Here is a 14,315-nt window from a genome sequence, read left to right on the forward strand (position 1 = left end):
CTAGAACTCTGATTTGCTAGAGCGGGATGTTGATCCCATGAGAACATTTCTGAGACAAGTTAACTCAACAGGCGAATGACACCACTTTGGAAGAGCAGACACGATGGACCAGACAAAAACTTTGCAAGACCTTGACCTTCCTGAAATGTGCACTCTACCAATCAATGCAGACGACGGCTCACAAGTAGAACTAATAACAACAATCCATTCTTTGATTTCTAGTCGTAAATGTCAATAGGGAACACAAGTTGAGAGTTCACTTAGCAGATGTTCCATCCCATCAAGGTCAAGGTAGTTGCTAGTTGACTGTTGTTGTTGCTGTTTTATTTAAGGGAGCCTCTTTAGTAACCTTAGCACATTAAATAGGGGAGGACTTAGCAGTACGCGGGGCCCCGGCAAAGTGTCATACGCGAGCCCGTGAGCCGTAAGCGTTGACTATGTATGCAGTATCACATGACGCTATTGGCTCATCCGCCTCTATGTTCTAGTCCTTAGTATTGTTAAAAAACTTTGCCTCTTACGTAGGTACTGTACTATTAGCCGTTTTACTACATTACCAACTGTATTGAAATAGTTATGCGCGTAAGATTTTGCTTATACGAGTTTCTCCCCTGTCTTCTGACATTGATTTAGTGGCCTTTAATCAACGTAACTAATAAGTCAATAATATTTAGCATGAACAATCAACAAACTAGATAATAATAATTAAAACTAATAATAAAAATATAGCTTATACGAAGTGTAGTTGTATCCATTAGTTTGGATCAGTCATGTCATTCAATTTGTTATAGATCCAGACCAGCAGCAATAAATCTGTGAGATTATCATATTTTTACCAATTGTTTTTGTTTAGCGTTATTTTATGCTTTTAGCTTTGTCAATACGCTATGATCCTATCACTTACCTGGACCATTGGGGAAAAAAAAGGGGGGGGGGGAATAAGAAAGGGAATCTGGGTGGATTTTACCGTAATTGTTTTTTTTTTAAAATTATTAAAAAAAAAAAAAAAAGGTGTACGACATGAATTAGAAATCGTGGCTCACGCCTCCTCGGGTCGACATGCTAACCACTCTGCCAGTGAGGTACTGATGGCTGGAGAAAATTGGGTATAGTTATATATTATTTGTTTCAATTTAGTGCGCCGACCTATAAAGGGGACTAATTCATCTTATGCCGTCACTTCAGTCAAGTACAATTTCTTTCCCTTGTCCGAAATACAAAAGAAAGTAATACATTCCAATAGTTAAGTAACTAATTTGATGTTTTTTTTTATTGATTCTAGTGTTATCGGGTAAAAGAATTAATTGTGTAAAATTTCAGCTCGATCCAAGAGTGGGTGTCGGAGAAATAACGTGTGCAAACTTTTTATTAGACAGACAGACAGAGTTGATATAAGCTCGAGTTAAAGTGAGCTACAAACAGTAGAGCTTAAAAACTATGATTCGGCAGTGCTACACATTTTAAACACCGGATACACCAGACACTCCTATATGAATAGTTATATGAATGTCTCCTATAGAAAACTTAACAGATAAAAAAAATGAGGCACCACTGGGTCAGGGCAGTCCAACCAAATCAGCAAAAAGCGGAACATAAAGTTGAACTATCAACTTAATTGTGTCAGATCATTGGGAGGAAATGTTCCGTCCAGGCTACAGTTCTAGATTAATACAAACGTTTTAGTTCTATAATACAGGGGACTCAGTTAAGATACACAGTGCTGTTCACTCTACTTAATATTATAGGCGAAATAAGCTACATATGAAAATCAGTATTGACAGAATCAAAATAACTACTTGGGCCGATTTCAGTGGCGTAGAGTTAGGGATTTAGGGGCAATGGGGGGGGGGGGGGGGCTCAACCTCTTAAGGGGTCGCTACAATTTGACATTTAACATCATGGCATAGGATAATGGCGTAATATTTAATGTAAAAACCAATTTCGGACACTCATTTGGAGGACCTTCAAGTGGGTGGCCCGTGGAGATTTTCAAATTTGGACCCTACCTCCCCCCCACAACCCTACACCACTGGCTGATTTACTGAACAAAGAAACTTGACTATAATTTATACAAAACATAGCCGGGTTGAACATGATCGGTGACCTGTATTAGCCCCATGCAAGTCTCAATCTCGTCAGGCTGGTGCACTAGCTCTCAGGACTAGCTCTCAGCTCTCAGGACTAGCTCTCAGGACTAGCTCTCAGGACTATTGTTTTCTTCCGTATCTCAGACATTTCATCAAACTGGAGCTATCAATATCACCCGGTATTGAGCTTGAATAAAACTATAGATATAGATACACACACACACACATATAATATATCTATCTATATCAGGATTATATGTCCTCTGGTGTCGTGCCTTCTTTTGTCCTTGGTACATTAGTTCCGGCGTGTCGAGTCATTTCTAGATGCGTCTTTATTTGACCTGGTTCTATTTTTAATACAGCCAGTCCTGTAGGATATTTCCATTAATTTAGTTAATCCTAGACAGTGGACTGATTCATTGGTACAGCAGTGTAGTCGGGGATTTGGGGGCCAGGGTGGGGGGGGGGTGAACTTTTTAGGGGCCTCTGCATTTTGACATTCGACATCATGTCATGAGATTATGTACTTAATAAATATATGTCTAAATTCCCATTGGTACAATATATAAATAAAATAAAAATAAAAATAATCATTAAGACTTTATTTCTGAATGATACCGTTGTTTATTGACGAGCTAATGTACAAGTGACAAATCACAATTCCTTCGTCGTGCAACTGTAACATCATCTAGGTCAATGTTGTCTAGTATTTAGGACTCCACGTGACAAACAAGATTTCATGGCAGTGGCGTAATATTTAATAATGAGAAAAAAAACTAATTAGGAAATTCATTTAGCATTTGGGAGCCCCCCCCCCCTCAATCAGGGGCCCTGGAGATCCTTCTAATTTGGACCCCCACCCCAGCTATTCCACTACTTTGGTAACTTGCTACCGTTGTTGCCTTAGATCAAATGTTCAAGTATAATACAGTGGCACTTAAATGAATATAAATTAGGATTATATAACGTAATAGTGAAGTGTTTCACGTAGTATTCAGACCCAGTGCTTAACAGTAGTCGGTTCAGGCTATGGCGCAACGATCAACATTTCTTAAAGAACTTTTTTCCCCTTTGTTTTAAAGAAGAGATTCTTCACCAATAGTGATGGCATTAATAATACATTTGTTGTCATCGCTAGGAGCCTACTGATTCAATAGTTATTTACTGGTTTCATTTTCCAATCAGTTTTCTTAATTCATTTAATAGAAGGGTACCGGTAATAAAAAAATAAATCTGTCGCTAAAACAATGACAAAAAGTCTCATCAACCAAATGTTTTGTTAGTACGCTTTATTACTGAATTTCCAAACTCTTTCACTTATTTGATTCGTATAAATTATCATGTGTTTAGAAACAACGCTGTGAGAACCACTGAGGCTTACCAGACAAAAGAAAAAAGAGACAAAGCTATACAAAAGGAGGACAGACAATAAAAACATAATGAAAGTTAAAAACTTGACTTACAAAGTATAAATATAAAAAAATGTTAGTAGAACATAGGCTGTAAAACTGCATACTATGTATATCATATAGTTCTTAGACGAAGTCACTTTTTTGCATCAGTCTATCTTTTACGCAAAAAAAAAAAAACAACCTATGGAACTTCATGCTAGACAATTTCCAAGTGGAAAAAGAACTTTCATTGGATGAACCCGGCCAGAAGAGTATAAATGACAAAACATTTTATTTTAACTTTTTTAAACATCATTTTTCTACCGTAGCCTACAGAGTTAATTACTACGTTCAAGACGAGTAAGTTAGTGTACAAGCTGTTTTTTTTTTATGGCGAAATCTGTATAAATATTTCAGACAAAAAAATAACAGCATTGAAGCTTAAAGCGTGGAATGGGTTGTCTGTGGCAGCCAGTAACACCAATGACTTGGCAGACTTTAAGTCATTTCATTAGTTAACATGCATGACTAGATGCAAAACACGTAGGACGTAATCATCTTCTTTTTTTTTTTTTTTTTTTGAAGTAACGTCCTTATTTTATAAGATAAGATAAAATGATCATAACAAAATTTGTTATCGAGATCTAGTCACTTGGTTCCTTCTTAGTCGTATTTGTCTCAGTCGGATTTAAGGCAGGGTAGGTGGGGCTACTGCCCAGTGGATTTCCCAATAAAGGGGCCCCACAGTAGAGAAAATAAATCCATATTTCGATGGGCAATTTACTTTAAAAAATATATAGTCTAGATTACATCTTAAAAACGTTTTTTTTCATCATTTCAATCTTACAGTTGGTAACACTGTCGTGGTCAAGAAGTGTCCGCTGGTCTGGTGCTCCTAATATACAAAAGAAGCGCTGGATTTACGGCAGTACGTAAATCTCATGAATATACAATTTTTAGACTAAAATTTGCATATTAAAAAAAAAATTAAATGTACAAGTGCTCTATTTTATCTTCTAAAATAGGGCTTGCTTTAAGACATAAGTAATAATAAGTGGATTTTTATTAAATCTTTCGAAAAACTGTAGGCTCCTCCTCAAAACCCTACCCGGGGGCTTCCACTTACTTAAATCAGGCCCTGATTGGCCTTGTCACATATTTTTTTCTTTCGACTTGCATGCAACACAAAATGAAACATCTTGATTTACCATCCATTTACCTAGCACAATAAAGTTGTACACAAACATGCCAGGGCATTTTATAGAATACGTAGGCAAAGTGGAATAAGGAGAAATGATTTCCTACTTTGCCTGAAATCTTTGAGTAAAGTAACAAAATAAAATCCCCCGTTCAGACCTTGCGATCTATTTAGGCAGATGATGTTAAGGTCATCTGTTTTTTTTTTTTTTACCAACGGTTAACGGTTGTGGCCAGCACATAAACCAACCGCCTTTGCTTTCCCCAGCTACAGTCAGGTGCCAGTTGGAGTTGGGTGGATTCAGGGGCGCCCTAAAAAAAATCAAGAAATACAAAATCCCAGCCTTTACCGAGATTCGAACCCAGGACCCCGTGTTTGGTAGTCAACTGTTTGATGATTTCATCATTACGAAGCTATATTTTGCTGTAACATCTATATTAAGATTCCTTTGTGAAGGAAGACCTCCGATGTAGTGAAGAAATATTTTTTTTAACAGAAAAGTTTTGGAAGGTCACTAGATAATGCTCTTGTTTGACTTTTATGTTTTGAAATAAATATACTTTAAAATGTATATCTTAACTAGTATTACTGTGTGCATTACATGCGAAATAGATATTTATTGTTGTACTGTTTTGTTTTACAAGTTATCTCCCTTCAGAAATGAACACTTTACTTACAAGTTATCTCCCTTCAGAAATGAACACTGTACTTTCTAGCCAAAACCACAGGACGCCAAGACACGTGCAGGATTCGAACTCGGAACACACGACCAGGCAGCCATTCTTTTGATTATAGGGCCCTGTTGACAGTTTGTGGCTTTGTCTACGTTAGTTATGACTAAATATGTAGATCCTACCTGGGTCTAACGTAGTTACGTATCATGCTGCACTTTTCATTATAATGTATTTCGGTGGATATTATGTGTATGTTTTTCTCTATTTACTACAATTAACCTTGTCTATATGTAGGTGGACATTGTCTTGAATAGTTACGAAATTCGCTCTGCTTGGCAGAGATATTCACAAGTTTCCAACGAAAATAAATACAAACATGTGTCCTGGGTAAAAATGCTGTGTAGGGGAAATGTGAATTGTTGGATGGCGTGAGAATTGTAGAGAAAAAGTTGATAGAATCTCTGAGCCCCTAAGTACTACAAGCATTGCTTAACTCATGTTTTAAGCCTTTTTATTATATTTATGAATTTCATTTTTATTCTACGACTTTTATTGGGTATAACGTTTTGTATTAGAAATTGTTATGTGCAGGTCTGTGTGTGTGTGTAGGCCTATGTATGTGTGTAGGCCTATGTATGTGTGTGTAGGTCTATGTTTGTGTGTGTAGGCCTATGTATGTGTGTGTGTAAAAGACTGACACAAAGAGAGAGAGAGAAAAGGCGTACCATGAGTGTACTTTAACCTAATATGGGACGTATGTTCTTCCTATGTGTTTCGTTGGTATTTTTTGTTTAAACCTCTGTCTATTGCCAAGGAAGTCTTGACGAGACAGAGCACGCGACATATAAATCCAGAGAATTATGCATTAGGATGGTGAAGAATGTTTATTTCAAGTCATGTCTAATTTACAGATGCTTCTAGTGTAGTACAAATACCGACAGCTTTATACAGTAATAAGGTCCCGAGTTAGTGGTAGTCATAGGTAAGTCCACAGTGAAATGCTCGAACCGCTTCTCTAATAGGTGTGGTATAATAATAGTAAGGCTATTGTATAGTTATAGTTAGGCTCCCAGTAGTTAACAACACAGTGGTGAGCACAGATGAAAAGTGCGCCATTGTTTAGCTAAATGGTGTGCACCAGTAGAGCTGATATTTCTGTCACACCTTGCCAAAGTCATTCTGTGTGACCTGGTTAGACACGATACCAGGTAGACCATGACGGCTGCGTAAGTAAATGTATTTCAATCCTTTACCTCCCTTTCACTGTACTGTAACGCCACCCGCTGTGCACCACCCCCGACACATTCACATCCGATAGGTGACAGAATTCATGTGTCTTTTTAAAGTTACGTCTTAGGTCGCTCTAAGTCGTTTTCAAACGGACTTATCAGTGCCTTGTATGTGTTCTGCTTTCTAGAATCTTGATTTGCACGTAAGTACAATCATTGCTTTGTAAAACATGTTAGACTGAAGGGTAAAGCATTTCCTATTCAGTTCGTGTTGGAAGTTATCATTGAAATAAAAAGATCTCGCTGTTTTTCAAAAGAACATAGAATATACAAAGAACAACCCAGCACAACCTCGCATGGCTACTCGTGTTATACTTTAAAACAATCCCAATTAATAACAAATACTTTGTTAAAAAAACAAAAGCTTATATAAGAAAAGGAGCTGCACAATTACTGCCATATCTCTATACTGTGAGATGTGTCATTTCTTGTTCCGTTTTTATTTAAAACAAAAGTACCACTAATTAATAAACTAATTGGTTAATTTATGATTGGTTCGTGTGTTGTCTTCGACGATAGGTAATTATGAAAAGTCTAGACTTGATCCGAAAAAACGTGTACAAGATTTGTACCAGACAGAGTTGATATAAGCTTTGGAAAAAAAAAAGTCTTTAGCGTGGAGCCCCTATCAAATGTTGAGATTTGAGTAGTCCCGCTTGATCTTTGCCCCATTGCGTAAACTGATTTTAATGGTATTCTCCCTTTGTTTTGTGCGTCTTTGGTTCAAGTTCTTTTTTTTTTTTGGGTGGGGATGGGGAATTTTTTGTTCAATAATTAGGCTTTTTATCTTCAGTATAGTTTAGTATCTTTGAGTCAAATAAACTCAAAATGGGTACCTGACATAAGTTTGGGAAAAGTAAAGACGGTTGTTCGTTGTGCTGGCCACATGACACCCTCGTTAAACGTGGTCCACGGAAACAGATGACCTTTACATTATTTGCCCCATAGATCAATGATCTGCAACGGATACTTTACCCTTTTTTGGTTAATATGGCTGGACACTAGTTTCTAAAATACACTGAAATATATCTCCAATTCTCTTTGTTACAATGATACACTTCACATGTAGTATTGAAGCCTCTGTTGTCCTTCAAGGGGAATTTAATGTATAAGAATGTGTTTATTTCAAGGTTTCGTTGTTTTATTTATCACCACTAGAATATGACACAGCATGAAATAGAGCATGACACAGCAATGGACTTAGTATGTGTCAATATGTTCACGCTTCATCAGTCATTCCAGCTATAATTTGTATGGTGTCGGCTTTTTATGATTCAGATGTTGTGGTTACAACTGTAGGTCATCATGATATTTAAAAACAAAACTGGACTTTGCTCAATTTTATCCAGGTTTAGGATTTACGTTATAGGACAACACATCTAACTTTCAGAGCTAGCTTTACGCCATCTGTCGGGGAGAAGTCTATAACAGATATCTTCTATCTCTTCTTTGTTATATCTCATATCTCTTCTCTTTCCTTTACCTAGCTATCATTCAGCTCAAACTTGTGTCAGAGAGTTATTGCAAGGTCTTTGGATGTTGTCTTTTGGAACTGTGTAGACACAAGTGTAGAATTGAACACGCGCTTTGTTCTTCTTTGCCCAAGTAGTGCCAACTCTGTACACACATGTCCGACTTCTTGGATTACCCTTCAAAAATATGTGCTTTAAATCTTGCACGAAGAAGACATAAACATTTTTTTCATAGAAAATACCTTCAGTACACAACTTAAAATAAAATATAAAAAGAAATTGAAAATATGTTTTAGGTCATCCTGAGCATTGAACTCATACTTTAGCATCGTCAGCTCGATGACCTTAGGTCTCTATCCATTAGGCCAGAGATAGTTTGTATAAATGTCATTATTTTATTAATTATTGGTACTTCAATAATATAGACATCTAGAAGAAGATCTCGACTGCTGATTTAGAATTCCAGGTGTAATTTATACTAGCTTTACGTTAAAGTATAGACAAAGGTTAGATAATCTATCAATAAACATATAGACAAAGGTTAGATAATCTATCAATAAATATATAGATAAAGGTTAGATAATCTATCAATAAACATATAGACAAAGGTTAGATAATCTATCAATAAACATATAGACAAAGGTTAGATAATCTATCAATAAACATATAGACAAAGGTTAGATAATCTATCAATAAACATATAGACAAAGGTTAGATAATCTATCAATAAACTTATAGACAAAGGTTAGATAATCTATCAATAAACTTATAGACAAAGGTTAGATAATCTATCAATAAACATATAGACAAAGGTTAGATAGTCAATCAATAAACTTATAGACAAAGGTTAGATAATCTATCAATAAACATATAGACAAAGGTTAGATAATCTATCAATAAACATATAGACAAAGGTTAGATAATCTATCAATAAACATATAGACAAAGGTTAGATAATCTATCAATAAACATATAGACAAAGGTTAAATAATCTATCAATAAACATATAGACAAAGGTTAGATAATCTATCAATAAACATATAGACAAAGGTTAGATAATCTATCAATAAACATATAGACAAAGGTTAGATAATCTATCAATAAACTTCAAACAACTTCAAATATAATAAACAACTCAGTTATCGGCACACAACGGCCGACTAGGCCATGCTTTTTCTTTTTTACTCCAATTTAAATCCATTTAAATTTATTTCTTTTGTTACTTGGAAAAATTGTAACGGTCAAACTCGAATTTACCCCATGTGGTTAACGAGCTAGTAATTATTTTCTCAGCGCTATTACATCGACTGTTAACTTTCTAGAAAATCGTTAGAGCCGTTTTTAAGATCAGCGTCCAGGTTTCACCCCCCCCCCATATAATTATTATTAAACAACATCTTTTAAAATCGAAATTAATGCAAGATCTAACGAGATAGTTGTAGGGAAACCACTGCTGATTCGTCAACAACTAGTTGTTCTCGGTGAATCTACCAATTTGAAGTCTGAACATACAAGTCAAGAAAATGTTCTTTTAAAGGTCTAGTTTTGTCAGAACAACGTAACATAGCTTCAGTAAATGTCCTAGTTCAACATATGTATCAAGTCATACATTGTACAACTCAGTCAACATATGCGGCACGCATGCGCAGACAGTGCAATAATATCGCGATGGCCTTCTCACACGTCCACCCTTCACGTGTTGTTGTAGCCAACGTCATGTTAGACAATGACGTTTCGTTGCTCGATAAACAACAACAACTATATTGTATACTCTGCATATGTGTAAAGTCGACCTTGAACTATGTTTGTTGGTCTACGCGCGAAAAAGAAAAAAAAAAAAGATAAATAGGCGTAAACGAGTCAAGACGATTCAGCGAGATTAGGTCAAAGTTGATGAGGTTTTTAAATATACCTACCAGTGTTATATTTAGTTTTGTTATTAGATTACGTCATCTCGTTTTGCTGTTTTGTGCACACCGGTTGCCAGGATGTGATGTAATAAAAGTAGGATTCAACCTCGATCAACAGGAACTGGTCTCTTGTTGTGTGTTTCAATGTTATTGTATTAATGTCATAAATAAAAAATAAAACTAACAGTACACACCGGCTACGCCCGTTGATTTGTTCCCTGGTCTTATATCGTTTATTATGGCCGGAACACCGCCTTTCATTCCGTTTTTTTTTGTTTGTTTTAAATTGTAATAAACGGGCTACATTTTAAACGATCAACCTAACCTACTTTATAAGCCAGTGAATTAGTGTATCTGTTACAATTAAATTTCATGGCCATATCTCATTTCCTCTCTCTCTCTCTCTTTCCCTCTCTGGAACCCCCATTTCGTTGGGTTTTTTTCCCTGCGCATCGTAATTTCTCCCACATAGACTTTTGACTTGATTTGGAAAGAGCCACTTCATAATGCGCCCCTCAACCCACACACGTTCTCATATTTTGAGCCCGTTAATTTTAGAAGCACTTTGACTTATCCCTCTACCTCCCCACTGTGGCCGGCAACAAACAATTTCGTCCATCGCACACAGTCCCGTTCCCATTTTTACATTTCCCTTTGTATTTTGTTTTTCTAAATAAATAGAAATATCAATTTGGTTTTATTTATTGTCATGGGTTATTTGTTTGAATAGATCTAGATTTATCTTTTCAAGGCTATTAGGATTAGTTGTGGTTGTTCTTGTTTTGACAGTGTTACAAAGTACCATTACTTGCTCTCTCTCTCTGTCACTCTCTCTCTCTGTCCCTCTCTCTCTCTTTCTCTCCCTAGAAAAAAAAAAAAGAAAAAACAACTCTCGATCTATCTCGTTAATGTGATTAGGATTGTATTTTGTTTTTATTTAGACCGCTTCTAAAAGGAAGTGGAAATGACGTAACGCATTCAAAATAAATAGACTTGGGGGGGGGCGGGCGGGGGAGACAAATATTGATTTAAAAATTCGGAATTCATGATATTTGTTTTTAATACTTTCTATATAGACTGCGATCTTTCGGGGGAATATCAAACCGAAATACAAAGGTCTGATACAGCTTGCGGTTTTTCGCGAATGGCGGTCGTCAGGTTGCGAATCTGTCAAGAAGTTTTCTTAATGAGCATCTAGTAGGTCAAAGAAACCTGTGTGTGAAATTGGATGCGTGAACGTACGATACTTTCAGTGATCATCTGGTAGTTTACAAATATGTAATCGATTACTTGTCAACTTGAAATGTATTTCTATTACATACTGTACTGTATTAGCATTACTGACCTACGAATACTTAAATGTAATAGTATGCCGGTAGGTTAAACAGGTTTAAACGTGAGCTAGCCATTTGATGTGACAAGTACAAGATAAACTAGATGTGTTTGATGTGTGGCTGTGGCTTTCAAACGTACCTTTTGTGTTTCTTGTATTGCTTTTCATTTTTGGGAGGGTGGATCAAGGGGGGGGGGGGTAGGGATGGTGTTAAAACAATGTCTGTATTTGACTATAGACTTTGGCAGTGATCAGACCACTTGCTAATTTATTTAAAGCTGTATCTTAATATCTGTATCTATATTCTTGGACTTCATATTATTTTTTTTTATTTGAAAGCTGTTGCTTACCATTTCATAAATTCACAATCCTTTCTTTTGGCTTCTGGACATACACAATAGAAAGTTGTTCACAGACCAATGAGGGAAGTCACCATTGCGAGAAACATTCTTCCATTACTGGAGAGATAACCTGCAATGCCTGTGTGTCGTCTAATAATCTAACAATGGAAAGTCTAACGTCCACCAAACTTAAATATCATTGATGTAGATGGTTTACTTAAATATCATTGGTGTAAATGGTTTACTTAAATATCATTGATGTAGATGGTTTACTTAAATATCATTGATGTAGATGGTTTACTTAAATATCATTGGTGTAGATGGTTTACTTAAATATCATTAATGTAGATGTGTTTACTTAAATATCATTAATGTAGATGGTTTACTTAAATATCATTGGTGTAGATGGTTTACTTAAATATCATTGATGTAGATGGTTTACTTAAATATCATTGGTGTAGATGGTTTACTTAAATATCATTGATGTAGATGGTTTACTTAAATATCATTGGTGTAGATGGTTTACTTAAATATCATTGATGTAGATGGTTTACTTAAATATCATTGATGTAGATGGTTTACTTAAATATCATTGATGTAGATGGTTTACTTAAATATCATTGATGTAGATGGTTTATAAAACATGGGAAAGAACACCCCCCTTGTGGTTCAATAATACTCTCTACACAAATCTTAAAAACAACATCTAGGTCTAAAAAAAAAAAACAGCCTATTTGGCAGCACTGACGCCTCCACGACATTAAAAACCAGGGACAAGTAGGCTACCACCTCTCTCTTCCCCACCCTTGGAGTCCCAGGCCAGGTAAAACTTGACATTCTTTCAAACACTTTCATTCTATACAGCAGGACTTATCGGACAGACGACTTTAAATGTAGATAGATCTTTCTGTATTTATATTTATATCCGGCTTTCCTATTGACTGTAAGTATTGCTGTTACCTTGTTCTCTGATGACTCGCACAAATATTTTCTGACCTCTTAAGTTAGTGCTAACATTGTTTATATTGTAATAGCACATATCACTCGTTTGTAGGTCACACATTGGTTCACAATTTTACAATTTTTAAACATTGATGATACCATTAAAAATCACGAGTCGCTAAATGTGTCGAATCATCTGGGTACAAGAACCATTTGGGTACAAGAACCATTTGGGTACAAGAACCATTTGGGTACAAGAACCATTTGGGTACAAGAACCATTTGGGTACAAGAACCATTTGTACCAGAACCATTTGGGTACAAGAACCATTTGGGTACAAGAACCATTTGGGTACAAGAATCATTTGGGTACAAGCGTCCCTTTAAACCTTCCCCCTACTCTCCTTCATGTCTATTTGCTGTCTGGTAATAATCAATTATCACTGGATACATATTATCTTATCTTATATTATAAAGACGTTACTTCAAAAAAGAAGATGATTACGTCCTACGCGTTATGCATCTAGTCATGCATGTTAACCAACGACTTAAATTCTGCCAAGTCACTGGTTTTCTTGGATGGCTCAGGCAACCCATTCCATGCTCTATTAGCACTAGGAATGTGGTATTATGTTCTTGGACTCTAGATTTCTTCTACTAAAGGCTTAGATGTTGCTGAAATATGTGACCATTTCCTTTTTTTGTTACGCTTTACTGTGTATATATATTATTACTAATCTAAGCCAATAGGTTATAGAAAGCTACATTATGATGTTGCAATTGTTGAAATGTTAATTAGAAAGACTGAACGAAAGTGTGTTTATGAGATCAAGAAAATATTATTTCAGAATCTATTGCTTCATTTAATGAGCACCTCGTGGTGATCTATTCCATTGAATCTCGCGCCGCCTTTTCAATCTGTTTCCTTCTTCCTGGTATACTCTTCAATATCCCATAATTCTATCTTCACTCAGTCGAATTCACCTTAGCCGCGGTCTGCCGTTTCACAATTTTCCCTTTCAAGTTATGCTAATACTAATAAAAGTAGACATTAAATTTCATACAGGCGCGTTCTGTGTATTTGTGTATTCGCTAGCTTTATTTTGTTTCTTGTGGTCAGTTTTCCTGATTTGGATCACCTGATCAGGCCCAATGACGAAAGGCATTTATTCTGTCAGTCTGCACTGAGCATTAACTTTCTGTCAACCGTCTCTGTGGCAGCGGTGTGTCGCCTAACTGGACCCAGCTCCCTGGGTAGGTATCGCCGCCTTTACTTGATCCCTTTGTAGGTGAATGACCTGGTGATGAAATACAGTTTCTCCCCCGCCCTCCCCTTTTGTTTTCCCTCTGTTGTCCTAGTCAGATAGGTTTGACATATTTGGCATTGCAATGGCTGATGTTAGGGAGAATGAGAGGGGGGGGGGAGTGTAGACAGGACAGGAGTTGAATTGAAATACTCAAGCATGAAGAACAGAGTGAGAGAGAGAGAGAGAGAGAGAGAGAACCGATGAAACTGAAATTCGTTCATTTATTCTAAACAAAATTCTAAATGTCCATTTGCCCATCTACACATTCAAAGGCCGAGACATGTTTCTAATAGTGTATGAGTGTGTCGGCCTGGGTGTATGTGCGTTGATGATGTTTGAGAGAGAGAAGTCTAAAGTAAGCTTGTAGTGGGT

At 36.3% G+C, this 14,315-nt stretch overlaps 1 protein-coding gene across 5 annotated transcripts in view; it reads left to right on the forward strand.

The window, feature by feature from the left end:
• Positions 1-14,315, forward strand: part of LOC106059563 (neuronal calcium sensor 2-like) — a 128,664-nt gene that overhangs the window by 87,657 nt on the left and 26,692 nt on the right. The window contains exon 1 of one of the 5 annotated variants that reach the window (XM_013217216.2): positions 6,202-6,332. The exons of 2 other annotated variants lie outside the window; for them this stretch is intronic. The gene's annotated coding sequence lies outside the window, so the exon portion shown is untranslated. Of the gene's footprint in view, positions 1-6,201; positions 6,333-6,623; positions 6,783-12,506; positions 12,639-14,315 lie in introns of those variants that run through there. 2 more of the 5 variants (XM_013217214.2, XM_013217210.2) reach the window with 2 other exon arrangements.

Source organism: Biomphalaria glabrata, chromosome 5, assembly GCF_947242115.1.
Source record: "Biomphalaria glabrata chromosome 5, xgBioGlab47.1, whole genome shotgun sequence".
Classification (NCBI taxonomy): Eukaryota; Metazoa; Mollusca; class Gastropoda; family Planorbidae; genus Biomphalaria; species Biomphalaria glabrata.